Genomic DNA, 27090 nt, shown 5'->3' on the forward strand with positions numbered 1-27090 from the left:
GTGTGATTCTTTTCAGACAGCTCTGTGCTCTTCCATAGAGGTGAATGGAAGATTGTGCACATAGAACAGTCCAAACGAGTCAAGCTGTGTGCAAACGCCAACTTCGTTGGGACACATTGCAGGAAAAGTGCCACCAACTGAGTATGAACTACAACTTCCAGGACTCCCTGTTCCCTCACCTTTGATCCACATAACAGTTTGTGGAGCTCAAAAGGTGATGACAGGTTCCAATTAATTTAAAAGCAAAACTTTCTTCCACTATTTCTATAGATGGTGTATGACCTGGAGCCCTAATTACACCCCTTTCTAAAATGTCACGATCGCATCAATCAATCCGATTAGGAGTGTTTGGCACATTTGCTGCTTTGCTCGGTCACATGAGAAACGTTGCATGAACTGACAACTTTTATGCACATCTGAAGTTACTCAGAATCTTAACCCCAAATATTTAGAGCTTTACTGAGAAAAAACAGACTCCTAATTTACAGTGCACTTATCCAAACATACCGCCAGATACAGTATACAATATAGAAAGATATCCCCTAGTGATGTCAGAGCAGTCATACTATAGATAAGGACACCGGGACTACAGGAGCTAGTAGTCTGACCGTGAGACTTAACGGCCCTTTTACATAGGATGACCTGCTGGACGCAGATGCCCGACAGGTCGCCCCAGCAATAATCATCCCTGTGCCTGCACACAGGAACGAGCGTTGCTCATTAAATGGAGGCGGAATGGAAATTCAACTGACTTTAGTGCCCATGATGGAGACTTGCCCAACTGTAGTCAATGTCCCATAAGACTGAACAAGCTGCACAGCACTGCTGCCTATGTTGACACCTTGCAAATTAAAGCAGAATTTCTCCCATGACTGCCTCAGCAAAAAGCACTAAGGAAAAAATACTGTCTAAACACCTGCAAATGTACGGCGCTCGCACGTTGGATATCATATAGAGGACTGTAGCATAAAGGAGAACTACCTGCCGCAGATTCACTTCAAAGCTTTATCACAAGACCACCCTATCAAACTAAGGTTTCAATAAAAAATAAAAAAAAGGGTCATCTTCAGCAGAATTAACCCCTTAACACCACATGATACAAGTTTACATTCTGGTAGGGTGGTAGTTAACATAACAGGTCATAAACTGTGAATACAGCCGGCTCCGCTTCTGATAGCCGGCTGCAACAGCAAGGACTGGTGAGAACAAGCCCTCCACGATATAATTAGTGTCCGGGCCTGCCATGGTCTGGAGTCGCTATTGTAAGTGCATCATCATAGCGATCAGAGCTTCTCTGGTTCAAGCCCCTAGTAGGGACATAAAAAATGTTTATTAAAAAAAAAAAAATTTGCACATAAAAGAATTTTTTTTAAAAGCACACATACTTGGCATCATCGTATCCGTAATGACCTTTACAACAAAACTGAACACACGATTTATCCTGCACAGCAAAAAAGTAAAATAAATAAATATAAAAACGAAGGCAAAATTTTATTGTACCCCCAAAACGGTGCTAATAAAAACCACAGCTCACAGCCCACACCACACACACCACACACACACACCACACACACACACCACACACACACACCACACACACACACCACACACACACACCACACACACACACCACACACACACACCACACACACGGGTTTATATTGTGCAAAAGTGGAACCACCTAAAAGGTTATCATCATTTTGGTACCGTTGTAATCGTAACAGCCCATACAGAAAAAAAATTATAGCTTTTGAAAAGTGGAGATGGAAATCCAAAGAAAATAGTCAGGTCCTTATGGCCAAATGCCCTTAAAGGGGTTGTCTCGCGGCAAACCTCAAAATTTAACCTTACCCCATTCCCCCTGTCACCCCCCTGGCATAAAATAACAAATTAAAGCGGTTTTTAAACTGCTTGCTACTCACCGATCTGACGAAATAAGGACTTTAAAAAATCTTCTCCCAAAGATGGCCGCCGGTCCTTTCCCAGGGATGCACTGCGGTTTTCTTCCATGGTGCACCGCGGGTCTTCTCCCATGGTGCACCATGGGCTCTGTGCGTTCCATTGCCGATTCCAGCCTCCTGATTGGCTGGAATCGGCACACGTGACGGGGCGGAGCTACGATGACGACGTGGTGACCACCCATCCGGCACGAGCGGCCCCATTCACCAGGCAGAAGACCGCACAGCGCAAGCGCGTCTAAAAAAGCAAGAAGACATCAGAATTAGACGGATCCATGGCGACGGGGACGCCAACAACGGAGCAGGTAAGTGAATAACTTCTGTATGGCTCATATTTAATGCACGATGTATATTACAAAGTGCATTAATATGGCCATACAGAAGTGTATAACCCCACTTGCTTTCGCGAGACAACCCCTTTAAGTGGTTAAAGGGGTTGTCAAGTTGTAAACTTTTGATGGCCTATCCTTAGGAAAAGCCATCAATAGTAGATCTCCCCTAATTAGCCTTTCGCCGAGCCAGTGTGGTCATGCACTAAGCTGACATCTGCAGGAAGCAGACCCCTCTACTCCCACAGCAGGGCCCAGGCTCGCCATTATAAACAAAGTTCCCAGTGAAGTGAATGAGAACTTTTCGTGTAATGCCACGCCTGGCCACTGCAGTGAGAACGGAGCTGTCTGCTGTCAGAAACATCTCAATGCATGGCTCAACCAGTCCAGCAAACAGCTGATCTATGGAGATCCCTGGTGGCAGACCCTCGGTTCTAAGGATACGCCATCAAGTGTTTACAAATGAACAACTCCTTTAAGAAAAAGCACTTGTCGACAAACAGTATTATGCTTTAGAAGGTTTACTTCCCAACTTAACAGTAAACAAAGATGACTGAACACCCTCCTAATTGTTGCTACTACAATAAAAATAATAAGACGGGTGATCAGCCTTTCCTCTCCAAGTCTCTGGGGTTGTGCCATAATGGGCCTGCTTGTACTTGTAGAGGAAAACATTGGGAGGGTCACACCCCTAGCAGGGCTTAACCTGAATGATTCAGTGCTAGGATAAAATATATAAACCAACACACTGAACATATGGGATAACATTATGCTGGTTACTTCATAGTCCTGACTTGCTTTCTCACTGGGTGGGTCAGTGTGTTAGGTCCTAGTGAAGAGAAAGTACATTAGTGTACACTCACGAGTCCGGGCAATAGGTACACCAAGCAGGATGCTCGACTCTAATATAGTAACATAGTAGGTTAGGCTGAAAGAAGATAATGCCCATCCAGTTCAGCCTGTTTTCTTCCCCTGTTGTTGATCCAGAGAAAGAGCGGGGGAGGGGGGGGGGGGGAGCTCCAATGAGGAAAAAGCCAATTTAGCCCATTTTGGGGGAAAAAAGAATAGCCAGAGGTATAAGCAGTTGAAAGAGGGAGATTGTGATCCTGCTGTCTACAGCTCTAGTGAGATCACATATGGAACACTTAGGCCCAATGACCACAGGCAGATTTGATTTGCGGTAGATCGGCAAATCAAGCTGCCCATAGCGATGCATTAGTGTCTGCAAGACAGTAAAAAGCATGTGGATGTGATTTTTAATTTTTTTTTTCCTAGCGTGCAGATCTCACACGTGCGGGAAGAAATCGCAGCATGCTCCATTTAGCTGCGAATTCCGTGTGGACGTGCCGTGGTTCCGTGGGAAAGCAGGAGATTTTTTTAAAAAAGAGCACTGTGCATGCACCAGGCATGTCAGCCAGCTCGCCCAGACACATCCGCCATGCTGAAGAAAGAAGATCAGGCCGCGGCGCAGGAGACCTGCGCTGGATCCGGAAATGGTAAGAAAATGTATTTTCCTCTCTATGTCCGTGGGCACGCAGAAATACCACTGCGGGATTCAGCAGTGGAATCCGTGTGTGCAAGTGGACATTGGGCCTTAGTTCCGTTCTGGAGACCTTATCTACAGGAAGACATTGCTAAAATAGAAGGAGTACAAAATAGTAGAAGGTCAGAGACTCTTGTCATCGGCGTTTGGGCTTCCATTATCCTTTTCTATCATGGGAACAGCAAAACAAAATCCCTGCAGAGATCAGATCCTCCATCCTATAACGGAACCCACTGGTGCCGGACAGACACCACTGAGGGAAGCTTTAACAAGAAACTAAGCACAAGAACAAGGGGGCACAATCAGAGAGTAGTTAGGGGGGGATCAGAAGCAATGTCAGGAAATATCCCTTTATTGAAAGTAGTAAATGCTTGGAAGAAACTTCTAGCAGATGTGGTTGTAAAATAATCAGTAAGTGGATTTAGGCATGACCGATATAAAAGTTTTTCTATTCTAAGGGCGAAGACAGACGAGCTTTTTTGTTTTGCGCAAAAAAGCTTGTCTATTAGAACCATTAGTTCCCTATGATGTGTTCATATGGCCTTTTTTTTTTTTCTTTGTTACCGGCACAAAATCTTGGCACCTGCAAAAGATAGGACATGCGTGTGCCGGAAAGATCCGTGCTGCATGTAAAATATCCCCGCGGGGAGTTCCCTCATCACTGAACACTGTGACAGCACTGTCGCAGTGTTCAGTGATGATGGGACTCACTGTGGGGAACGAAAGAATCCCCTGTCACAGCTGTGACAGAGGACCGCAATGTTCTCCCATTGCTTTCAATGGGGTCGGTGCTGCAGCCACCCCATTCAAAGCAGTGGGATGCAGGCAACCCCCGCAGTGATTTTCGGAGAAGGGTTTGAAATATAAGCCCTTCCCTGAAAATCATCCCTAGCTGCTGTAAAAAATATTTAAAAAATAATATACATCACCTCTCCGCCGTTGTAAGGGCTCCGGCGTGTCTTCTTGCTGGCTCCCCGGCACTGCTCTGAAGCACTTTCTGCTGGCTCACATTTGAGTGAGTTAGTAACCACCGAGTGTGTTTAGCTTAAATTGTCTAAGCCACCATAGTAAGCCTAGACCGTTAAGTGAGCCATCAAAGTGTACACAACTTACTGGTCCTCTAGTCATCAATTTTCTAGGTTTGTGTCTGAGTGTGTACCAAAGTTTGTCGTCGTTTACCGGCCCTGTTGATGCACCCCCTGGCCGCCTTCTTCCTTCTTGACGGTGCCTCCTAGGGTCTGTCTGTGCCCTTATGTATGGGTGTTCTTTTAATCATATTTAATAAAGCAATCATTTGAGTAATAGTCTACTCTGTGAAGAGCTATTCAGAATTTTAGACCATCCTACATTCTGACTGGTCTCATTGACTTTAAGGTGAACTTAAAATCCATCTTTGAGCCACAGAGCGATTAAGTAGCTCTCAACAGACCACATATGCTGTGTTCTCCACAGGAGTCGGGAGATTACATTGTATTCTGCTGCAACGAGAATAATGCGACTGTGCGCACAGCTGGGTGTGGGATTAATCACACACTGGGCTCTGCAAACAGCTACTGGAGGCCCTTTTACATGGAAATGAAGATGATGTGTTAATGGCAATCAAGTGTCCATTGACACTTTATGCAAAAAGATAACTAAAACTTTCAATCGTTTAATTAATTATCTTTGCAAGTAAATGGACCTTTAGGTTCATAGTAAGATTTTCCAATTTCACGCGTCAGTAAATGTTTCTTGAGTTCTTCAAAACTGGACATGTTAGTAAATTTTGTATTTTAGCGGACATTCATCCAGACTTCCTTCCTGTAAACCCATTAAATTACACAAGGTCCATCTTTTCTCATTCACGCGATATCAGTTGCTTTTTCTTTTGCAAAATTTTAATTTAATTTAACTGGTCAGGTAAAATATAGAAAAAGCAATTTTCCAGATCAGCATCAACTTTCTTGAATTTTGCCCAAATCTAATTCAACTCTCTGCATAATAATGGGATTTCATGTCACATAACTAGTGTCAGTGAAATTTCATTAATTTGTGTCACCATGTAATTATATATAAAAAGGACCAAGAGCAGTGGATTGTTGGTGAAGAAAAAGTATATTACAAATTCATTATTTTACAGTTTTTTTCACATATTAAACTTTGTTTGCTTTGTAGAAACTATTAAAAGTTATAGATGTTGGTTTGCTCTGTTGAGTGTGAAAGCGACTCACTGCATTTAAAGATTTGTGCCTATATCTATCTAGCCACAAATCTTTAAGTACAGTAAGGCCTCATGTCCGCTAGGTAATTGGATTTATCAAATCCGTGCAGGTGTCCCGTACGCGTGATCCGTGCCCATGGGGATGCAGTGGACACCCGCATGTAAGTAAATACCTGTGGATGTCCTTTTTCCCTGCCGCGCGGATCGCACGTGCGGGAAACCACCCGCAGTATGCTCCATTTTTTGCGGGTTTCCCGCACGGACGGCTCCTGCAGGCTTCCATTGAAGCCGTCCGTATCCGTGGTACACCCGCAGCTGAATTTCTGCTCTGCCGCGGGAGAGCAGGAGTTAAGAAAAAAAATAGAAAGAAGAGGGCACGGCGCATGGAGCGTGCCGGGCACATCCGCCAGGCTGAAGAAAGAAGATTTGGCCACGACGGAGGGGAGAGTCGCAGTGTCCGGACAGGTGAGTAAACCTTCTTTTCAGGCCTCATGTCCACGGGAAAGGAGGGACCAGCTGCAGGATTCTGCATGGAGAATCTGCACGGGCCCCAATTTCCTAGTGGACATGAGGACTAACTCAGTAAGTTATATATATATATATATATATATATATATATATATACACACATACATACATATACATACACATACATACACACACACAGCTAAACCACGCAGAGGACTCCGTACACTTGCAGATTTGTGCTTCCAGAACCCTTTAAATTGCATTCTTTCAAATAGTTTTTAACATTTAGCCTTTAAACTATTTTTATTTATGACACCAAACAATATCAACTAAAACTTTTCTGCATTGGGTTACACCCACCAAGCACAGATGATTCCATTGATGCAAGATTATGCTGTAGAATTACCTTAATAGAATAGGACTACAGCCTACAAATGAGTCACGTGCTGCAAAACACGTTGCAATGCAATGTGCAGAGTTCACACACATCATCTACATTTACATATAATAACCCATACTGAACACCCAAAAGGGCGCGGTAGAAAAGATTACACTATACCGTGAACCAGGCTCGATCTCGTGTTTCTCTTCCTATAAGCACACCGGTATACAACAAGTTTGCGGATATCTACAAATATGCTGGCAGTATTTGGTGTATTAATACATTATTGCATACCCAAGCACATTTAAAACACGTTTCATTGCCACAAGAATATAACATAGCTAGACAATTAGATTTTTTTTTTTAGTGGCCAAGAAGCAATTCTACAACATGACAAAGGAAAAAAAAAAAGCTCAAAAAGTTAGGGGCAGACTGGAAATTTCTAGACTCTTGGCTCCTGGGACTTGTCTAGCCATAATTATGATATGAAAACTACAAAGTAATAACAATAGCGGTAGAGCCACAAGATCATTACATGTAACCTTTACCCCGCTGCTCAGCAACAGGATGCAAAAACAAAGTAAGGAATTGTCATCTGTGACCATTCTTTTCCAGATTTCCAAAAATCCCAGTCACAGACCAGCGGAGCTGGGGAGCTTATTATGATGTTCTTAACCCCTTAGTGACAAAGCCTGTTTGCGCCTTAGTGACGGAGCCAAATTTTGGAAATCTGACATGCGTCGTTCAACGTAGCATAACTCCGTAAAGGCTTTACATATCCAAGTGATTCTGACATTGTTTTTTCGCCACATGTTGTACTTCATTTTGGTTGTAAAAAGAGACCGATATAATTTGTGTATATTTATTAAAAGTACCAATATTGGAAAAATTTTAACAAAATTGTCATTTTTTCAAATTTTCAACTAATATCTCAAATATGTCCAAACATACTGTACAAATTTTTGATAAGATATATATTTCCATGTGTTTACTTTATTCTGAATGCACACTTGAAAAACTTGTGTTTTTTTTAACCATTTAGATGACGTACAAATTTAACATTACTTTTCAGCATTTTGAGGAACACTTTGTTTCCTGCACCAAGCCAAGTTTGCAAAGGCTCATGAGTGTCAGAATAATAGATACCCCCCCAAATGACCCCATTTTAAAAACTACACCCCTTAATGTATTCAGTGAGGGGTGTCATGAGTATTTTGACCTCACCAGCTTTTTTCAGGAATTAATTCAATTTAGAGGAGAAAAAATAAAATTTCATAGTTTTGCAAATATGTCCTTTTAAAGACATATTTTTTTCCTATATTGCCCATAAAAATGAGGATTTACACCCCAAAATGGATACCCCCGTTTCTCCCGTGTTCAGAAACATACCCATTGTGGCCCTTATCTTATGTCTGGATGCACAACGGGACCCAAAATGAAAGGAGTAGTCGGTGGCTTTCAGAACATAAAATTTTCCTTGAAGGCATTTTAGGCCCCATAGCACTTTTGTAGAGCTCTTGAGCGGCCAAAACCAAAGAGAACCCCCACAAGTGACCCCATTTTGAAAACTATACCCCTTAACGAATTTATCTAGGGGTGTACTGCCCATTTTGACCCCACAGTTTTTGAATGAATTCAAGCAAAGCAAAAGGAAAAAAATGTGATTTTCGTTTTTTTGGCAATTCTGTCGTTTTAAAAACTGCTTTTTTGGTACAGCACACATATGAATGAAGCCTTTCACCACAAAATGGATACCCCTGTTTGTCCCGTGTTCAGAGACATACCCATTGTGGCCCTAATCTTTTGTCTGGATGCACAACGGGGCCCAAAATGAAAGAAGTAGTCGGTGGCTTTCAGAACAGAAATTTAGCATGAAGGTGATTTAGGCCCCATTGCCCACTTGTAGAGCCCTCGAGCGGCCAAAACGGCAGAGAACCCCAACAAATGACCCCATTTTGAAAACTAGACCCCTTAACGCATTTATCTAGGGGTGTACTGTGTATTTTTACCCTACAATTTTTGAATAAATCTAAGCAAAGCAGTAGGGAAAAAATTACAATTTTCATTTTTTTGGTAATTTTGTCAATTTAAAAACAGTTTTTTTGTACAGTGTACATAGGAATGAAGCCTTTCACCCCAAAATGGATACCCGTTTGTCCCGTGTTCAGAACCATACCCCTTGTGGCCCTAATCTACTTAAAGGACACATGGCTAGGCCTATAATGGAAGGAGCACCCGTTGGATTTCAGGGTACAACGGAATAAATTCCAGGCCCCATTGCCCACTTATAGAGCCATTGAGCGTCTAAAACTATAAAGAACCCCCCCCCCCCCAAATGACCCCATTTTAAAAACTAGACCCCTTATTGAATTCATCTAGCAGTGTACTGCGTATTTTGACCGCACAGTTTTTGAATAAATCTAAGCAAAGCAGAAGGAAAAAATTACGTTTTTCATTTTTTTGGTAATTTTGTCAATTTAAAAACTGGTTTTTTTTGTACAGTTTACATAGGAATGAAGACCTTCACCCCAAAATGGATACCCCTGTTTGTCCTGTGTTCAAAAACATACCCATTGTGGCCCTAATCTACTTATAGGACACATGGTTAGGCCTGTAATGCAGGGAACACCCGTTGGATTTCAGGGCAGAACTGAATAAATTCAAGGCCCCATTGTTCATTTGTATTGAATAAAAATTGACTCCCTAAAAATCCCCCGCCCCTTCCCCACACACTCCGCTCCCTTTTCGGCGTTCCCCAAATCTTAGATAAAAGTAATAATGTGAACTGTGTGGTATTTCTGAACACAGGGGTAATTACGGAGGCTGGTTGGGATGGGTACATGGGGCAATAAAACCGTGTATCCCCCCTCCTCTCATGCTTTTTGGGGGTCATTTCTTGACCTCAGTGGTGGGTATAGGGTGTAAAAAGTGTCGCTCTGTGAGTCTCCGTAAGCTTGATGAGGTGCGGCGGTCTCGCACAGAAGACACTCAACAAGCTGCTCCTGGAACTGCATGGAGGTGAGCGTTCCCGGGGCTTCTTGTAAATTGCGTATTACAGGTAGCAGTCTGAATAACGCCGGGCTCACACGGCCGTAGGTGGAATCCGCTTGCGGAGGCCCGCAGCGGATCCCAGCTGTGAGCCCGGCTGTGTCCCTGCGTACGGCCGCCTATTGTACTGCGCATAACTGCCTACTCACACGGACGGTCATTCGCAGTACTTTTTTAAAATTTGTATTTCCCGCACAGTCGCTTAGCGATGACGCGGGTACCCGCAGCCCGTATACAATGTAGTTGCGTATGGGCAGCGGGTATATCCGTGACCATGGAGCACAATGGGCTCTATGTTGCGGATATCCGCGGTAAAATAGAACCTGCTGCGTTCTCTTTTCTGCGAGTGGATTACGCAATTCCGACCCGCTAATGTGAGCGGAATTGTGTAATCCAATGCGCTTCATCTGCGTATTACCGCGGATCAGACGCATGCGGAATCCGTAATTCCTATCCGGTCATGTGAGACCAGCCTAAGGTAGATCGCTACCTTTTTATCACGTGACTGGCGACCGCTCAACGAGGCCACCCGTCACTGCTCCAGGCTCAGGGTGACCATTGGTCGCTGGGAGCAAGGAGATTTTAAATTTCCTGTGCTCCCCGACTCCTGCGCATGTGTTCGCTGTTTTGCCGGCGGTCACATGTGCAGAATCCGGGTAAGTTCACAGAGGAAGATCGCGTCGGGGTGAAAATACGGAGGCCTCCGGTAAAAAGTTTCATCTCCTCTCACCGATCGCATCGTTGAGGGGAGATGAAGCTTCACCTTTTTTTTTACTTTTACGTGATCGCCATTATCTATTGGATAACGGCGAACACGTGACGAGGAACGGCTCACCGCGGCCCCCGTGAAATCTCCAGGCTCTCGGCTAAGTTTTGTAGCCAGGAGCAGGGAGATTTTAAATTATCCTGGCAATCCACGGCTTTTGCGCATGCGTCCGCCATTTTGGCGACAGGCGCGTGCGCAGAAGCTGGGGTAAGGTCTGCGGATAAATCCGCGGGCCTTAGGTACGTCATTTCATCCTCCCTCACGGATATGATCCGTGGGGGGAGATGAAACACAAGCTTTTTTTAACTTTTTTTAAACTTTTTAAAACTTTTTTTTTTACTTTTACCCTTTTTTTTTACTTTACATGATCACTGTCATCCATTGGATAACAGTGATCATGTCCCCGGTATAATCTCTCTGTTCCTGGCTACACATGGCAGCCAAGAGCAGAGGGATTTTAAATTTCCCGGGGCTCGAGCCCGTCTGTGCACGCGCCCGATGTCAATCATCGGGTGCGCATGCACAGACAGGGATTCGGGTCCCGGGACATCGGGGAGGACTTAGGTGAGTATTTTCACCTCCCCTCATGGATCCGATCCATGAGGGGAGGTGAAACGGACTTTTTTTTTTTTTTTTAACTTTTTCGCGATCGCCGCTATCCAATGGTGAGCGGTCCCCGGTAACACCTCCTGGTTCCCGGCTACCTTCAGGAGCCGGGAGCCAGGAGATTTCAAATTTGCCGGGGGCTCCCGGGCTTCTGCGCATGCGCCTGATGTCATCGGCTGGCGTGGATGCGCAGAAGACCGCCGGCGGGTCCGGGAGGACCCGATCTCCGGGGGACACCGCCGACAAGCCAGGTAAGAATTTTCAGGTGCTCTGATGGATCCGATCCATCAGGGCAGCTGAATATCTAACTTTTTAGGCACTTTTCTTAACTTTTTTGCAATCGGCGCTATCCATTTCGGCTACCTGCGGGCACCGACAGCATGGAGCTGTCACGTCCTCAGGCCAGTGGACATTAATCCAAAGAGGATGCATAAAACTACGTCCTCTAGGATTAAAGCCCACTTACTGAGGACGTAGTTTCCCAATGGGGCAGTCGTTAAGGGGTTAAAGGGCCTTTTACATTGCCCTATGATGATTTGGCAAGCCCACCCGCTGGGCTGTGTGCAACTACCCGAATAGCCAAGGTTGGAGCATGCGCTTGTATAACAACTGATGGCATCTTGTGTGGCTGTAAGAATTATATGCTGACCGCACATCTCCCCGTGACAACAGGGAATGTCCTACCAGTTATGATGGAACTGTATGGGGGCGAACGGTTGTATGAGCGATCATTCTGATATGGCCAGGCCAACAAGCTCGTTAATTTGTTCTAGTTACCCAGCTCACATTAAGAGCTTATTCACATGAGCATATATCGGCTGGCGTTTTCACGGCCAGCAGATATACGCTACCATGTGATGCACGGGCTCGGCGTATATGCTGTCAGGGGGAGGGAGACAGCTTTGCTCTGCTAAGCTGTTTCCCCCTTACTGGCTCACCTCCAACTGTTTGCAATGGGAGGGGGTGGGGTGAAACTAAGCTCCTGCCCCTTCCCCGTAGCCAGCAATGGGAGGGGCACCGCCCCCTCCCATTACAAACAGCCGTAGTGGAGAAGAGAGGAAGAGAGAAGGGGGAGGGAGTTTAGCAGCGGCCATAGTCCTACTTTAGTAGTTCTACTTTTATGCCGCGGGAATCCAATGCATCAGATGGTAGCATATATCAGCCGGCCGATATCCGCTCGTGTAAGTAAGCCCTGAGGCTGCATTTTCACACAGCAAAAACGATTCAACGATTACTTGGACAATCATAGCTCCATGTAAAAGGGCCTTGAATCAGAGCGGTTTCACAAAGTATTTTTTGTAAATCACCAGATCTTCATTGGTTTTTTATACAATTGTGGGTTTCTTTTGTTGTTGTTGGCAAAAACACTGTCTAGATCTTTGTTGTAGGCCAATAGTAAAATATGAAAACGTACAACAAAATTTGTTGTGTGTTTTTCTCAATTTGGTTACATTTCTGGTTTCGATTTTTTTTTTTTTTTTTAACAATTGCAACATGTTCTGGTTATGGCATTTTCCCAAAGGCCTCTCTATAGGACAATAAAACGCAAAACATTAAAAACACAAGAATGAAGCCAGTAAAAAGATTAAAAAATAAACAAAAATTTTTTTTTTTAAATGGCTGAAAATAAGCATTAAAAGGGGTATTTTCATCTCAGAAATCCTATTTCAATGTGTTTAAAGGCGCAAAACAATGCACTCACCTATTAGTTGTCCATTACCAAAATGCACCGTTCTCCAAATATTGATTCCTCTGTCCTCTGGTTGCTTACAGCTTGTTGTCAGGAAAACAGACCATCTCTTCTTATGGAAGGTTTCTACATGCAGAATACTGACTGACGTATCGTTCTGTGTAAACAGGCTGTCGTTTACCTGTGAATGACCGGATCCTCCTCCATTCAGTCAGCGATGCTCGTTCCTGTGTAGAAGGATCATCGTTGGGACCACCTGTCGGGCAACCTGTCTGTTGCCTGACAGATCATCTTGTGTAAAGGCACCCTAAGACAGACATTTGCGCTCAGTGTTCGGTAAAGTTGAGCACTTGTTACGTGTGGTTTCCTTTCAAGATACAACCATATGGTACACTGATGCACACAGTGACGGAGCTCTATATAAAAAAGACTAGTAATTTTTAAGAAATTATAGCACTGGTGTTTCTGGGGGCGCAGTATGCCACACAGCTCTGCCACATGCATGTTACACACACACAGCTCTGGTACATACATTTTTCATTCCATACAACAGGGATCACAACCAGCACAGTAGAGTCCTGCACACATATATCTATATTACACTCACGTTCGGCACGAACAACCAATCAGGTTGAATCAGGGAACCCAAACAACCAATGAGGTTGAATCAGACAAGCCAAACAACCAATGAGATTGCTGGAATTGTGAATCAGAACCAATGAGGTTGCTGGATTTACTCCATAGTGCAGAACTTGAGTTTAATATAGATATATGCGTCCTGCCCCCCTCTCCTGGTCATGTGACCCCAGCCTCCTCCTACAGAGGTGACTGCTCACATGACAGTGATGATATCACAGATGCTGCAAGTACATGGCTGCTGTCCGGCTCTGCAGGTTTTTAATAAAGTGAAGGACCTGTAATGACATCACCATCATGTGATCCGGGGTGGAACTCAGAGCCCTGGTGACTTATCCCATGACTGTGGCATCTTCACATGTAACTGACAGTCACTCACAGACAGGCGGTCGTTATTATGCCATAGCAACTGAGGCCACATGGGGTTTGTAGGGGATGTAATCTGCACAGGGATGAAGGACCTGTGATGACATCACCGTCATGTGATCAGGGGCAGATCATGTGACTTAGTCATTCACGGTCAAGTGGTCGTTAGTACTTTGACTAGACAGTCCTTTTGTGTGTAACAATTCTTCAATATCTTCAGTTTAATTGGCAGTAGAAATAGAAGAAGTCTGAAGCGGAGCGCTAGTAAATATCTCCCCAACCTGCTCGGTCATGGATTGTTTCCTAATAAACTGCGTAAAATGATGAAATATGGTAGGTAATTACTCTAAAGCTTGTGTAAAGTTGCAAAAATTGGCACAAGCCTTACCTGCGCAAAAACGTTGCAACTTTTAATTTAAAAAAAAAAAAAAGTTGTGCATAGTTTTTTGGGAGAGACCGTTGCTGCCACAACAAATTTGGCTATTATTTGAGCAAGAAACTAGCGAAAATTAAACCAGACATCAATTCCAGCTCATAGCTGGTGTAGATTTATTTTCAGGCACAAGGACAGCCCAATACACAGCTAATGTATTTAGATTCATGCGCCTCTGCACACACAAAAAACGTAAATGCTACAAGCAAACCGCTAAACCACACTTGGCAGGAAGCAACGCAGAACATCTTAAGCATACTTTCCTTTCACATTCACAAGACCCTGCAGGAAACTAATACAATGGTGGGTATAGGCCCCCGCTTAAAAAGGAAGTCTGTTGTTTATGTCAAACAAAGTACAGATTTAACCTTATGCTCTTTAAAAATATAAAAGGTTGCCAAGAACACAAAACACAACATGGAGGCACAAGACAAAAAAGCTCTAAAGAGATCTTCAATAATAAAACTACCAATATGAATAGAAGGATCTACACATATAGTACCAGGGTTGGGGGAAGTAGGGCAATCTGAGCGATTTTCCCTGACCCCACTTTTATAAGTAGTCAAGCACCCCGAGAAGCAACCAGACAGTGGAGTGAGGGAAAAAAAAAGACAAAAGAAAAAGACACCACATTTTTCTCCATGGTCACAAGCAGCGTTTTAGGGCGCTTTAACACCCAGGAAGCAGGTGCCCAACAGATCGTCCCAGCGATAACCGTTCCTGTGCTCTGATGGAGGAACGAGCATTGCTTGTGAACGGAAGTGGAACTGGTCGGGTATCGTTTCGGCTCGCCTGCCTTCATTCACAGTAAGCAGGCGGTCGTTTATACGGAAGTGACCGACTGCCTGTTCAGACAGAATGATACATCAGAAACTGGACGAACGAGAAGTGAGAGACTTCTCATTCATCAGTCAGTCCGTGCATGCGTTTACACTGAATGAATCTTTTAGATTCTCACGGGAATCCGAACAATAATTGTTCCGTGTAAAAGCGCCTTAAGCGCAATATCTGGCCAAGAAACTCGTCCGGATATCATGCTTGCCAAAGTGTATTGTACCTGTGAATGCAAGGCGGTTTTCAGGCAAAACCAGCTTGCTTCTGTGAAATTCCAATCCTCTTAACTTTCACATTCCTTGTCACTGGATTAATTATTTACCGTTATGCTCATCCCTCCCTCGTATGTATCCAAGTGCTATTCAATGACAAAATGTCTGTGCTCTCTCACCTGGTCTCTGGTATTTATCTAAGTGCAAATTAGGTTCACCATGTTTGTGCCCTCCCATGTGTGCATGTGTATATGTTTTAATATAAATGCATTTTCAGATTTGTTCCATTAGCCTGAGGAAAAACCCTGTATAGGTTTGAAAGCTCACTATAACATCATGTATTTTTGTGAGCCATTTAAAGGTATCATATCTATAAGATTACTTTGTTTCTCTTACGGAGTGCATGTTTCCTGCATGATAGAAGATTGGAATAGTTTTCCATTAATTTCAATGGGAAACCTAGACACGCACTCAGATGCACAACAAGTGAGGTCTTTAAAGGTCCCACTAAACTTAATTGGCGATACATTACAAGGAACGCGAAGAAATAGGACATGCAGCAATTTTCTGTGAGGGGAAAAAAGCGCTCCTGTGTATAAATCTATTCAAAGGAACGCAGCTGATATTCGCGCAAGTTTCACAGTTGTGTGCATGTAGCCTTACATAAAGTGCTCTGCAGCAACAAAGTCCCCTCAATCTCCTACCCACGAAGTAGTGCAGGAAAACGATACAGAATATGAATATCCCAAGACAGGCTGACCAGGTCTCTCCTACAGTACTGGAGCCTGGAGAAGTGAGTAACCACTGGACAGGTACATCTCCATTAAAGCGACTATATCAACAAAATGTTTTTGAATTAAAGGGGTTGTCTCGCAGCAGCAAGTGGGGTTCAGCACTTCTGTATGGCCATATTAATGCACTTTGTAATGTACATGGCTGGAATCGGCAATGGACCGCACAGAGCCCATGGTGCACCATGGGAGAAGACCAGCGGTGCACCATGGGAGAAAACCGCAGTGCATCCCTGGGAAGGACCATCGGCCATCTTAGGGAGAAGATTTTTTAAAGTCCTTATTTCGTCGGATCGGTGAGTAGCAAGCGGTTTAAAAACCGCTTTAATTTGCTATTTTATGCCAGGGGGGTGACAGGGGGAATGGGCTAATGTAAAATTTTAATTAAAAGCAGATTAGAAAAACTAAATGTTTCTTTATCTGCTTTTATTCTCCGATAGTATAATTTTTGCATTCAGTTGTCTGTACATGACTATTGGGGTGGCCATCTTTCCTGAGCTGCATTTAACCCCTTAACGCTGCAGTGCATACAGTTAAGGCCTGCAGCTGCAGGGTATGTATGAAGAGAGATCGCAGGGTGATCTTGCTCCATATAACGTGCGTGCCGGCTGTTTCTTACAACCGGCACCCGCCCGAAATAGCTCCGATAAGCCGCGCCGCTCATCGGAGCTGTTAAGCTGCCATAAATTCTGACAGTGGCCAATTAAATGCCCCGACCGATGTTCGGGGGTCCTACACTGCTACCCCATGATAAGATTGCGGGTTGCTGTGCAGGTGTCACGGCGGCAGGGTGCCTTCTAAAAGGCCCCAAGGGTTTCATTGCAAATTGCCCTGGCGTGGCTTGATAGAATGCCTGTCAGATCACAGTATAATGCAATGCAGAAGGGGATCAAAAAAAAAAGTTAAAATAAGTTTTAAAAAACTTTTACCAATTATTAAAAAAAAAACACCCTTCTACCATATTTTGAATAAAATAATCTAAATAATAAAACAAAAGTACATAATTTGGTATAGCTGTGTCCGTAAAAGTCAGATCTATCAAAGTAATGTCAGAAAAAGAAGAAAAAAACACCACAATTCCGCTTTTTTGGTCACCCTGTCTCCAAGAAAAAAACGTAATAGCGATCAAAGAGTCGTATACATTCCAAAACGGTACCAATGCAAACTACAGAACGTCCCGCACAAAATGAGCCCTCGGACAACTAGGTCAACGGAAAAATAAAAGCGTTATGGCTATCAGAAGATGGTGGCAGAAAATAATCATAATAAAAAACACTGTATAAATTTGGATGGTAGTAATTGTACTGACCCATAGAATAACGTTATGTCATTTTTGTTGCAGTTTGTGCGCCATACAAAGATGCACACACAGATGGTGGAACTTAGGGTTTTTTTTCCATTTCACTCCATTTATAATTTTTTTTTAAGCTTTTTTTATTACATTACATGGTACATTAAATTGAAAAATACAAGTCATCCCGCAAAAAACAACAAGCCCTCAGACATCTATGTCGATGGATAAATAAAAGTTATGATTTTTAAAAAGGGGGGGGGGGGGGAAACAAAAAAGGAAGAAAAAAAAGGGGGCCACGTTTAAAGGTGTTTACCAGGCAGCGCCCACCATCAGTGCTGGGATGCACAGGGGTCCGAGCAGAAGCTGGACACTAAATGACAGTATTATAGCAATACTACGTGGGCATTATTAGGGGTGTTTACTAAGCAAGATGGACCAACCCAAGACGGAGGGGGAAAAAAAGGTTGGAAAACCCTCAGCAATGAAGGACTAATCATTTTACAAAACATTTGAGGGAAGAGGGAAGAATGCATTTTAAATGAAGCGCCACCATTATACCAACCTAATCATTAAAATAAAGCACTGATGAAAGCTGGCAGCACCCCAGACTTTGCCATAGCTGCCTTCATGCTTTGTGTAAACATTAAGCACAAACTGGATGAGGTTCCTCTGATTTGTTTACCCACAGGTAAATATCTCTATGTCCAAAGATTTAGGTTTCCACGTTGGCCTCACATACATGATCTCACTAGTTTCCGGCTGCACTCCGAATGGGTTGGGCCAGAGATTATGGTGTATACATAATAGTGGTTTGAAGAAGAGAGACCTCTAGGGGGCAATAATATACATTAATGCTTTTTTAATTTATTTTTTTTATTTTAAATGCAGATCTCTATCTAAGGCTGCCTGTCCACGGGCGTTGTGATATGCCGTGGCAGATCTGGCTCTCCCAGCTGACGGATCTCCGCGGTGAGCCTATCTGACAGAAAGGCTCACCGCGGAGAATCGCGGCAATTCGTAGCATTCTGCGATTTGCCGCCCGCAAGCTCCCCCGTGGACATGGGGGCTGCGCTTTCCATAGCAACGCAATGCAAAAATGCCCGTGGACAGGCAGCCTAAAAGTGTAAAAATCATTGAGAAAAGTCTCCTCCTTTGCTGAAGGCTCTCTTACTTTTCTTGTGCATTTACACAGGATCGATCATGGCTAGTGAATGGAGGTGGAGCGGCACCAGGGATCATATTGTAACCCCTCGTCCATTAACAGTAAACAGGCAGTTGTTCATAGAGGAGTGACTGCCTGTTCGTACGAGCCGATAAGTCGTTCACTTTTTATGCCTACAGAAATCGAACGATGGACGCATTTATCCTGCGAATCTGAACGATTTCTTGGCCCGTGTAGAGAGAGTTCTTACTCAGACGGGACTAGAACCTATTTTTCAACTAATCATCATATATTGCTCAGATGGCAGAGATCCCGGCTAGAGGTTTTGTTTCAACAACAATCATGCGACTAGACAGGATGCTGCGGTGTAGATGTTAACAGACCTCATGTTGACCGTTTTTGTTTTGGTCATTTTTGACAGATTAGCCCAACATATTTCTCAAATAAAAGATATGCTATAAAGAATAGAGCCGGCTGCACACGGGGCGGATTTGCATTGCGGAAACCGGAGTGAGCGCACGCCTCTGGGTTCCACAGCAATTAATGTTCATAGCATGCTATGGAAAAGAGATTCTTCCTGCACATGACCTGAAACCAATTGCGGTTTCCAGTCGTGGAGGGGAGGGGGGAAAAAAAAACCCGCAGCAAGCTCCATTTTTGCGCCGGTGACTTCCACTGAAGTTAATATAAGCCGTTTAATCCGCAGCCCTTCTGCAATTGACATGGGAAAAGCAAGAGTTTTTAAAAAATCTGTACGGTGCACGTCTGACAGCGAGCCACCGGGTCCATCCACAATACAGATGAAGAGCAAAGTAAGCTCTTGTTGGGCGCAATTTTTTTTTTTTCTTATTACTTATTTTTGGAATTTTTTTTTATTTTTGTAACATCTATGTCCCCCATGACGTTTTATAAGACCTCTAGGGGTTATTCACTTTTTTTTTTTTTACACTTTACCACTGCAACTGGGGCATCCACAGGAGCCCCAGTTATAGGGAAAATCATCTGCTTACAATGGCAATAGTCACTGGCGGAGTTGGTCTGGGTCTGCTAAGACCCTGCAGCTCTAACCTCTAGATTTGCTGTGGTAATTCTGACAAATCCGCAACGCGAAAACGCACCTTAAAGGGGTATTACCATCTGGGCTTTTCATAGCCGAGATGGGAAATTCCAGCCATGAAAAGCACTACTGACTAACTGTCAAGTGACCGCTGCAGTTGGCAAGATGGCACACAAGTAATAGATTTCCTTGGGCTGCAGCTTGTCAACTAAAATCAATATTTAGCGCTAGAAAAGTTGCAACGTGACCCAGGTGTAAAGATAAGAGGACTATTAAGCAACACGAAAGTGAAACCTATATTTTGTCCTTTGCACCACTCTACAAAACACATCGGCCATAAAGCTGACCTTACTTTACAGGAACAGGTAACAGATATGCAAAGTAAATAAAATAAACTATCCGCGCTCCAAGGGAAATACAGGGCTTCAAAATAGGGAACCAATGTCCTTCTTTATTAATCTTGAGCAACGCGTTTCGGTAGAAAAAACTACCTTTTTCAAGCTCTATACATTTAAAATAACAGACACATATAAATAGGCACTCACACGTCAATCAGTTTGTCTACAGCACTGTGCATTGCAGTTCCGTAATTAGCGGGGGCGTGGTGCACACCTCTCAGGTAGATCACATTTCGTTCCGGTTAGACACCTGGAACGCTACAATATGCGCTCCACAGTTTTCAATAAAGTTTTATTTAGGTTGCGAGATAGCACAGCAACCTACTTACAAATTTCGTACGCTCCCGCTGACGGCGGGCTATTACTATGTTAAACTTTCAATAAATGCAATCTAAACTCCACAATATTCCATTAAAAAATAAATGAATACATTTTGCATAAATAGATATTAAACCCCGTATATTCCTATTTCCTGACAGTATATAAACAAGAATAAACAATATTTAATATCGGTTTAATATCTATTTATGATTCTCCTCAGTACACACACACACACACACACACACACACACACACACACAGAGGTGAGGTAGATTCTCCTCAGTATACACACACACACACACACAGGTGAGGTAGATTCTCCTCAGTACACACACACACACACAGGTGAGGTAGATTCTCCTCAGTATATACACACACACACACACACACACACACACACACACACACAGACAGAGGTGAGGTAGATTCTCCTCAGTATATATACACACACACACACACGTGAGGTAGATTCTCCTCAGTATATATACACACACACACACACACACACACACACACACACACACACACACACACACACACACACGTGAGGTAGATTCTCCTCAGTATATACACACACACACACACACACACACACACACACAGAGGTGAGGTAGATTCTCCTCAGTATACACACACACACACACACACACACACACGGGTGAGGTAGATTCTCCTCAGTATATACACACACACACACACACACACACACACACACACAGAGGTGAGGTAGATTCTCCTCAGTATACACACACACACACACACACACACACACACACACACACAGAGGTGAGGTAGATTCTCCTCAGTATACACACACACACACACACACACACACACACAGAGGTGAGGTAGATTCTCCTCAGTATACACACACACACACACACACACACACAGGTGAGGTAGATTCTCCTCAGTACACACACACAGGTGAGGTAGATTCTCCTCAGTATACACACACACACACACACACACACACACAGAGGTGAGGTAGATTCTCCTCAGTATACACACACACACACACACACACACACACAGAGGTGAGGTAGATTCTCCTCAGTATATACACACACACACACAGGTGAGGTAGATTCTCCTCAGTACACACACACACACACACACACACACACACACACACACGTGAGGTAGATTCTCCTCAGTATACACACACACAGGTGAGGTAGATTCTCCTCAGTATACACACACACACACACACACACACACACACACACACACACACACAGAGGTGAGGTAGATTCTCCTCAGTATACACACACACACGTGAGGTAGATTCTCCTCAGTATACACACACACACACACAGGTGAGGTAGATTCTCCTCAGTATACACACACACACACACACACACACACACAGTGAGGTAGATTCTCCTCAGTATACACACACACACACACACACACACACACACACACACAGAGGTGAGGTAGATTCTCCTCAGTATACACACACACACACACACACACACACACACACACACACACGTGAGGTAGATTCTCCTCAACACACACACACACACACACACACACACACACACACACACACACACACACACACACAGAGGGGAGGTAGATTCTCATCAGTATATATATATATACACACACACACACACACACACACACACACACACACACACACACACAGAGGGGAGGTAGATTCTCATCAGTATATATATATATATATATATACACACACACACACACACACACACACACAGGGGAGGTAGATTCTCATCAGTATATACACACACAGAGGGCAGTTATATGCTCCTCAGTATATACACACACACACACACACACACACACACACACAGAGGTGAGGTAGATTCTCCTCAGTATATACACACAGAGGTGAGGTAGATTCTCCTCAGTGTATACACACACACACAGAGGTGAGGTAGATTCTCCTCAGTGTATACACACACACACACACACACACACACAGAGGTGAGGTAGATTCTCCTCAGTGTATATACACACACACACACACAGGTGAGGTAGATTCTCCTCAGTGTATACACACACACACACACACACACACACACAGGTGAGGTAGATTCTCCTCAGTATATACACACACACACACACACACACACACACACACACACACACAGAGGTGAGGAAGATTCTCCTCAGTATATACACACACACACACACACACACACAGGTGAGGTAGATTCTCCTCAGTGTATACACACACACACACACACACACAGGTGAGGTAGATTCTCCTCAGTATGTACACACAGAGGGGGGGTAGATTCTCCTCAGTATATACACACAGAGGGGAGGTAGATTCTCCTCAGTATATACACACAGAGGGGAGGTAGATTCTCCTCTGTATATACACACAGAGGGGAGGTAGATTCTCCTCTGTATATACACACAGAGGGGAGGTAGATTCTCCTCAGTATATACACACACAGAGGTGAGGTAGATTCTCCTCAGTGTATACACACACACACACAGAGGTGAGGTAGATTCTCCTCAGTGTATACACACACACACAGAGGTGAGGTAGATTCTCCTCAGTGTATACACACACACACAGAGGTGAGGTAGATTCTCCTCAGTGTATACACACACACACACACACACAGGTGAGGTAGATTCTCCTCAGTGTATATACACACACACACACACACACACACACACACAGGTGAGGTAGATTCTCCTCAGTGTATACACACACACACACACACACACACACAGGTGAGGTAGATTCTCCTCAGTATACACACACACACACACACACACACACACACACACACACAGGTGAGGAAGATTCTCCTCAGTATATACACACACACACACACACACACACACACACACACACACACACACACACACAGGTGAGGTAGATTCTCCTCAGTGTATACACACACACACACACACACACACACACACACACAGGTGAGGTAGATTCTCCTCAGTATACACACACACACACACACACACAGGTGGGGTAGATTCTCCTCAGTATATACACACAGAGGGGGGGTAGATTCTCCTCAGTATATACACACAGAGGGGAGGTAGATTCTCCTCAGTATATACACACAGAGGGGAGGTAGATTCTCCTCTGTATATACACACAGAGGGGAGGTAGATTCTCCTCAGTATATACACACAGAGGGGGGGTAGATTCTCCTCTGTATATACACACAGAGGGGAGGTAGATTCTCCTCAGTATATACACACAGAGGGGAGGTAGATTCTCCTCTGTATATACACACAGAGGGGAGGTAGATTCTCCTCTGTATATACACACAGAGGGGAGGTAGATTCTCCTCAGTATATACACACAGAGGGGGGGTAGATTCTCCTCAGTATATACACACAGAGGGGAGGTAGATTCTCCTCTGTATATACACACAGAGGGGAGGTAGATTCTCCTCTGTATATACACACAGAGGGGAGGTAGATTCTCCTCTGTATATACACACAGAGGGGAGGTAGATTCTCCTCAGTATATACACACAGAGGGGAGGTAGATTCTCCTCAGTATATACACACAGAGGGGAGGTAGATTCTCCTCAGTATATACACACAGAGGGGAGGTAGATTCTCCTCAGTATATACACACAGAGGGGAGGTAGATTCTCCTCAGTATATACACACAGAGGGGAGGTAGATTCTCCTCAGTATATACACACAGAGGGGAGGTAGATTCTCCTCAGTATATACACACAGAGGGGAGGTAGATTCTCCTCAGTATATACACACAGAGGGGAGGTAGATTCTCCTCAGTATATACACACAGAGGGGAGGTAGATTCTCCTCAGTATATACACACAGAGGGGAGGTAGATTCTCCTCAGTATATACACACAGAGGGGAGGTAGATTCTCCTCAGTATATACACACAGAGGGGAGGTAGATTCTCCTCAGTATATACACACAGAGGGGAGGTAGATTCTCCTCAGTATATACACACAGAGGGGAGGTAGATTCTCCTCAGTATATACACACAGAGGGGAGGTAGATTCTCCTCAGTATATACACACAGAGGGGAGGTAGATTCTCCTCAGTATATACACACAGAGGGGAGGTAGATTCTCCTCAGTATATACACACAGAGGGGAGGTAGATTCTCCTCAGTATATACACACAGAGGGGAGGTAGATTCTCCTCAGTATATACACACAGAGGGGAGGTAGATTCTCCTCAGTATATACACACAGAGGGGAGGTAGATTCTCCTCAGTATATACACACAGAGGGGGGGGGGTAGATATTTTCCTTAGTATACAAATCATTTCCCTAGGCTTTATGGTTTCTGAGAAAAAAAACAGGGTTTTTTTTTGTGCACATAGGTGAGCAAAAAAGAAAAAACCCTCGTCTGACTGTGCCCTTACTGTGTGGAGATCACATAATTCAATGTTTTTGTCAAGAGCCCAATACTTTTTTTTTATCATCCCCAAGGGACGGTTGCACTAATGTGTTGATCTGTGATCAACAAGAGGTGATCTCCGCTCAAGTAGAAAAGCACTGCACCAATGCGATTAAGCACGTGATCTCAGTTCAAAATTTCTGATCAATTTGATCCCCTGATTTTGGTGGATCAAACTCGTTGATCTAAAAGTTCAACTAGCGAAATCCAAGATGGCAGACTAAGCTGATAACCTGATAGGCTTTTACTGGGTGATAAAATTATACTGCCATCTGCTACTGGTAGAGGCCATGTTTTGATTATCCCTGAAAATGTAGGGAAGATCGCTATGAACGCTGAGAAGAGCATCTGACTATAGTAACCAATCACAGTGCATGATACGTTGCTTCTAAGTTGAACCTTTGATCACAGGTTTCACAAAAGACGGCTTTTGAGCGAATTTTGAGCCATCATCGTCGTGCCTAAATACATAGTTAATCGGGATCAACACCATGGTTGGTGCAACTGGCCCTATATAGAATATCACCTGCCTAAATGACCTTACCATGTGCTTCCTTCTTTGTATTTAGACTGGTACACCTGTTGGTGAATGATTCTTCACAAAGTCAGGACTGGAACATTTAAAAAAATATGGGTGTATTTGCAAGGATTAAAGGGGTTTTCCGTGTTATTTATCTTATGTAGTTTTGGGTTCCCCATGTCCGAAACTATATTAAAAAAAATGTAAAATCAGTGCAGTGTTGTACCGTCACTTCAACGTCGTGGCATCTGCTAGGTGACATCACACAGCCAGAAGGCCCCTGTGACGTCCTATAAACCTGTCTAGTGGGCTTCTAATGTAGAAGGCCTTAGCAGGCCTTCTATTGGCTGCAATGGTCACATGGGTAAACACGTGTGACCTCTGCAGTGCTTGTCAACAGAAGTATTGCTTATTTAACGTAGTCTGCCCCCCCCCCCCCCCCCCCCAATGCCACCAATTATTCAGACAGCCTCTTTAAGGATTGTAGATCTAGAACACATTGAGCAACAAATGTGATGTTCGGAACACCCCTTTAAGTTAGAAAGCATGACTTGAAAACACTTGTACATTTGTCATCTATTTTGTCATTTGTCACAATCTGTCAGTAAGATCAAGAGATGCCAATGTGTATATAGACTTATGCTAAAGACGGGTATTATCTCCATACCACAAGTGTCCTATAGACTCCCAACTCCGAACATACTCAGAAACCTGAAAGTCAATAAAGTCAGCCTAATAATGCCCATTACTAATTCACAGCACTTTACACTTTTATTCAATGTCTTCCTGTAAGAACGACATGAATGTCGAGCACTAGATAAATATTTACACCCATGTAATTGCTGTTTACCTATTCTCTTCCATAGCCGTGCTCCCGGAAAGGGCGGAAGAGGATATTAATCATGTTTAATAACTTTCAAAATGTAATATATATAAGGAACCGCTCAAAATCCAGGTTCATGGTGGTGCATTTGTCGCAGACTTTTATCGTGTATTCTGCAACAAAGATCTTACCATAGTAAGACGTCTGCAGGCGTCAGTGATGCCTCTTAAAGGGGTTGTCCCGCGGCAGCAAGTGGGTCTATACACTTCTGTATGGCCATATTAATGCACTTTGTAATGTACATTGTGCATTAATTATGAGCCATACAGAAGTTATCAAAAGTTTTTCACTTACCTGCTCCGTTGCTGGCGTCCTCGTCTCCATGGTGCCGACTAATTTTCGGCCTCTAATGGCCAAATTAGCCACGCTTGCGCAGTCCGGGTCTTCTGCTGTCTTCAATGGGGCCGCTCGTGCAGAATGCCGACTCCGTGTAGCTCCGCCCCGTCACGTGCCGATTCCAGCCAATCAGGAGGCTGGAGTCGGCAATGGACCGCACAGAAGCCCTGCGGTCCACCGAGAGACAGGATCCCGGCGGCCATCTTCAGCAGGTGAGTATGAAGACGCCGGACCGCCGGGATTCGGGTAAGTACTACCCGGTTTGTTTTTTTAACCCCTGCATCGGGGTTGTCTCGCGCCGAAAGGGGGGGGGGGGGGTTAAAAAAAAAAAAAAAAAAAACGTTTCGGCGCGGGACAACCCCTTTAAGGCTCCTGCAAATGTAGTCAGTAAGGCCACCGGCACAGAAGCGTATTTCAGGCCGACTTCATGGCATGTCCTATTCCTGTCCATAGA

The 27090-nt window shown here is 44.0% G+C and overlaps 1 protein-coding gene across 2 annotated transcripts in view; it reads right to left on the reverse strand.

Annotated features, from left to right (window-relative positions):
• Window positions 1-27090, reverse strand: part of RB1 (RB transcriptional corepressor 1) — a 168075-nt gene that overhangs the window by 80956 nt on the left and 60029 nt on the right. The gene's annotated exons all lie outside the window — the stretch shown is intronic.

Source organism: Eleutherodactylus coqui, chromosome 1 (assembly GCF_035609145.1).
Source record: "Eleutherodactylus coqui strain aEleCoq1 chromosome 1, aEleCoq1.hap1, whole genome shotgun sequence".
Lineage (NCBI taxonomy): Eukaryota > Metazoa > Chordata > Amphibia > Anura > Eleutherodactylidae > Eleutherodactylus > Eleutherodactylus coqui.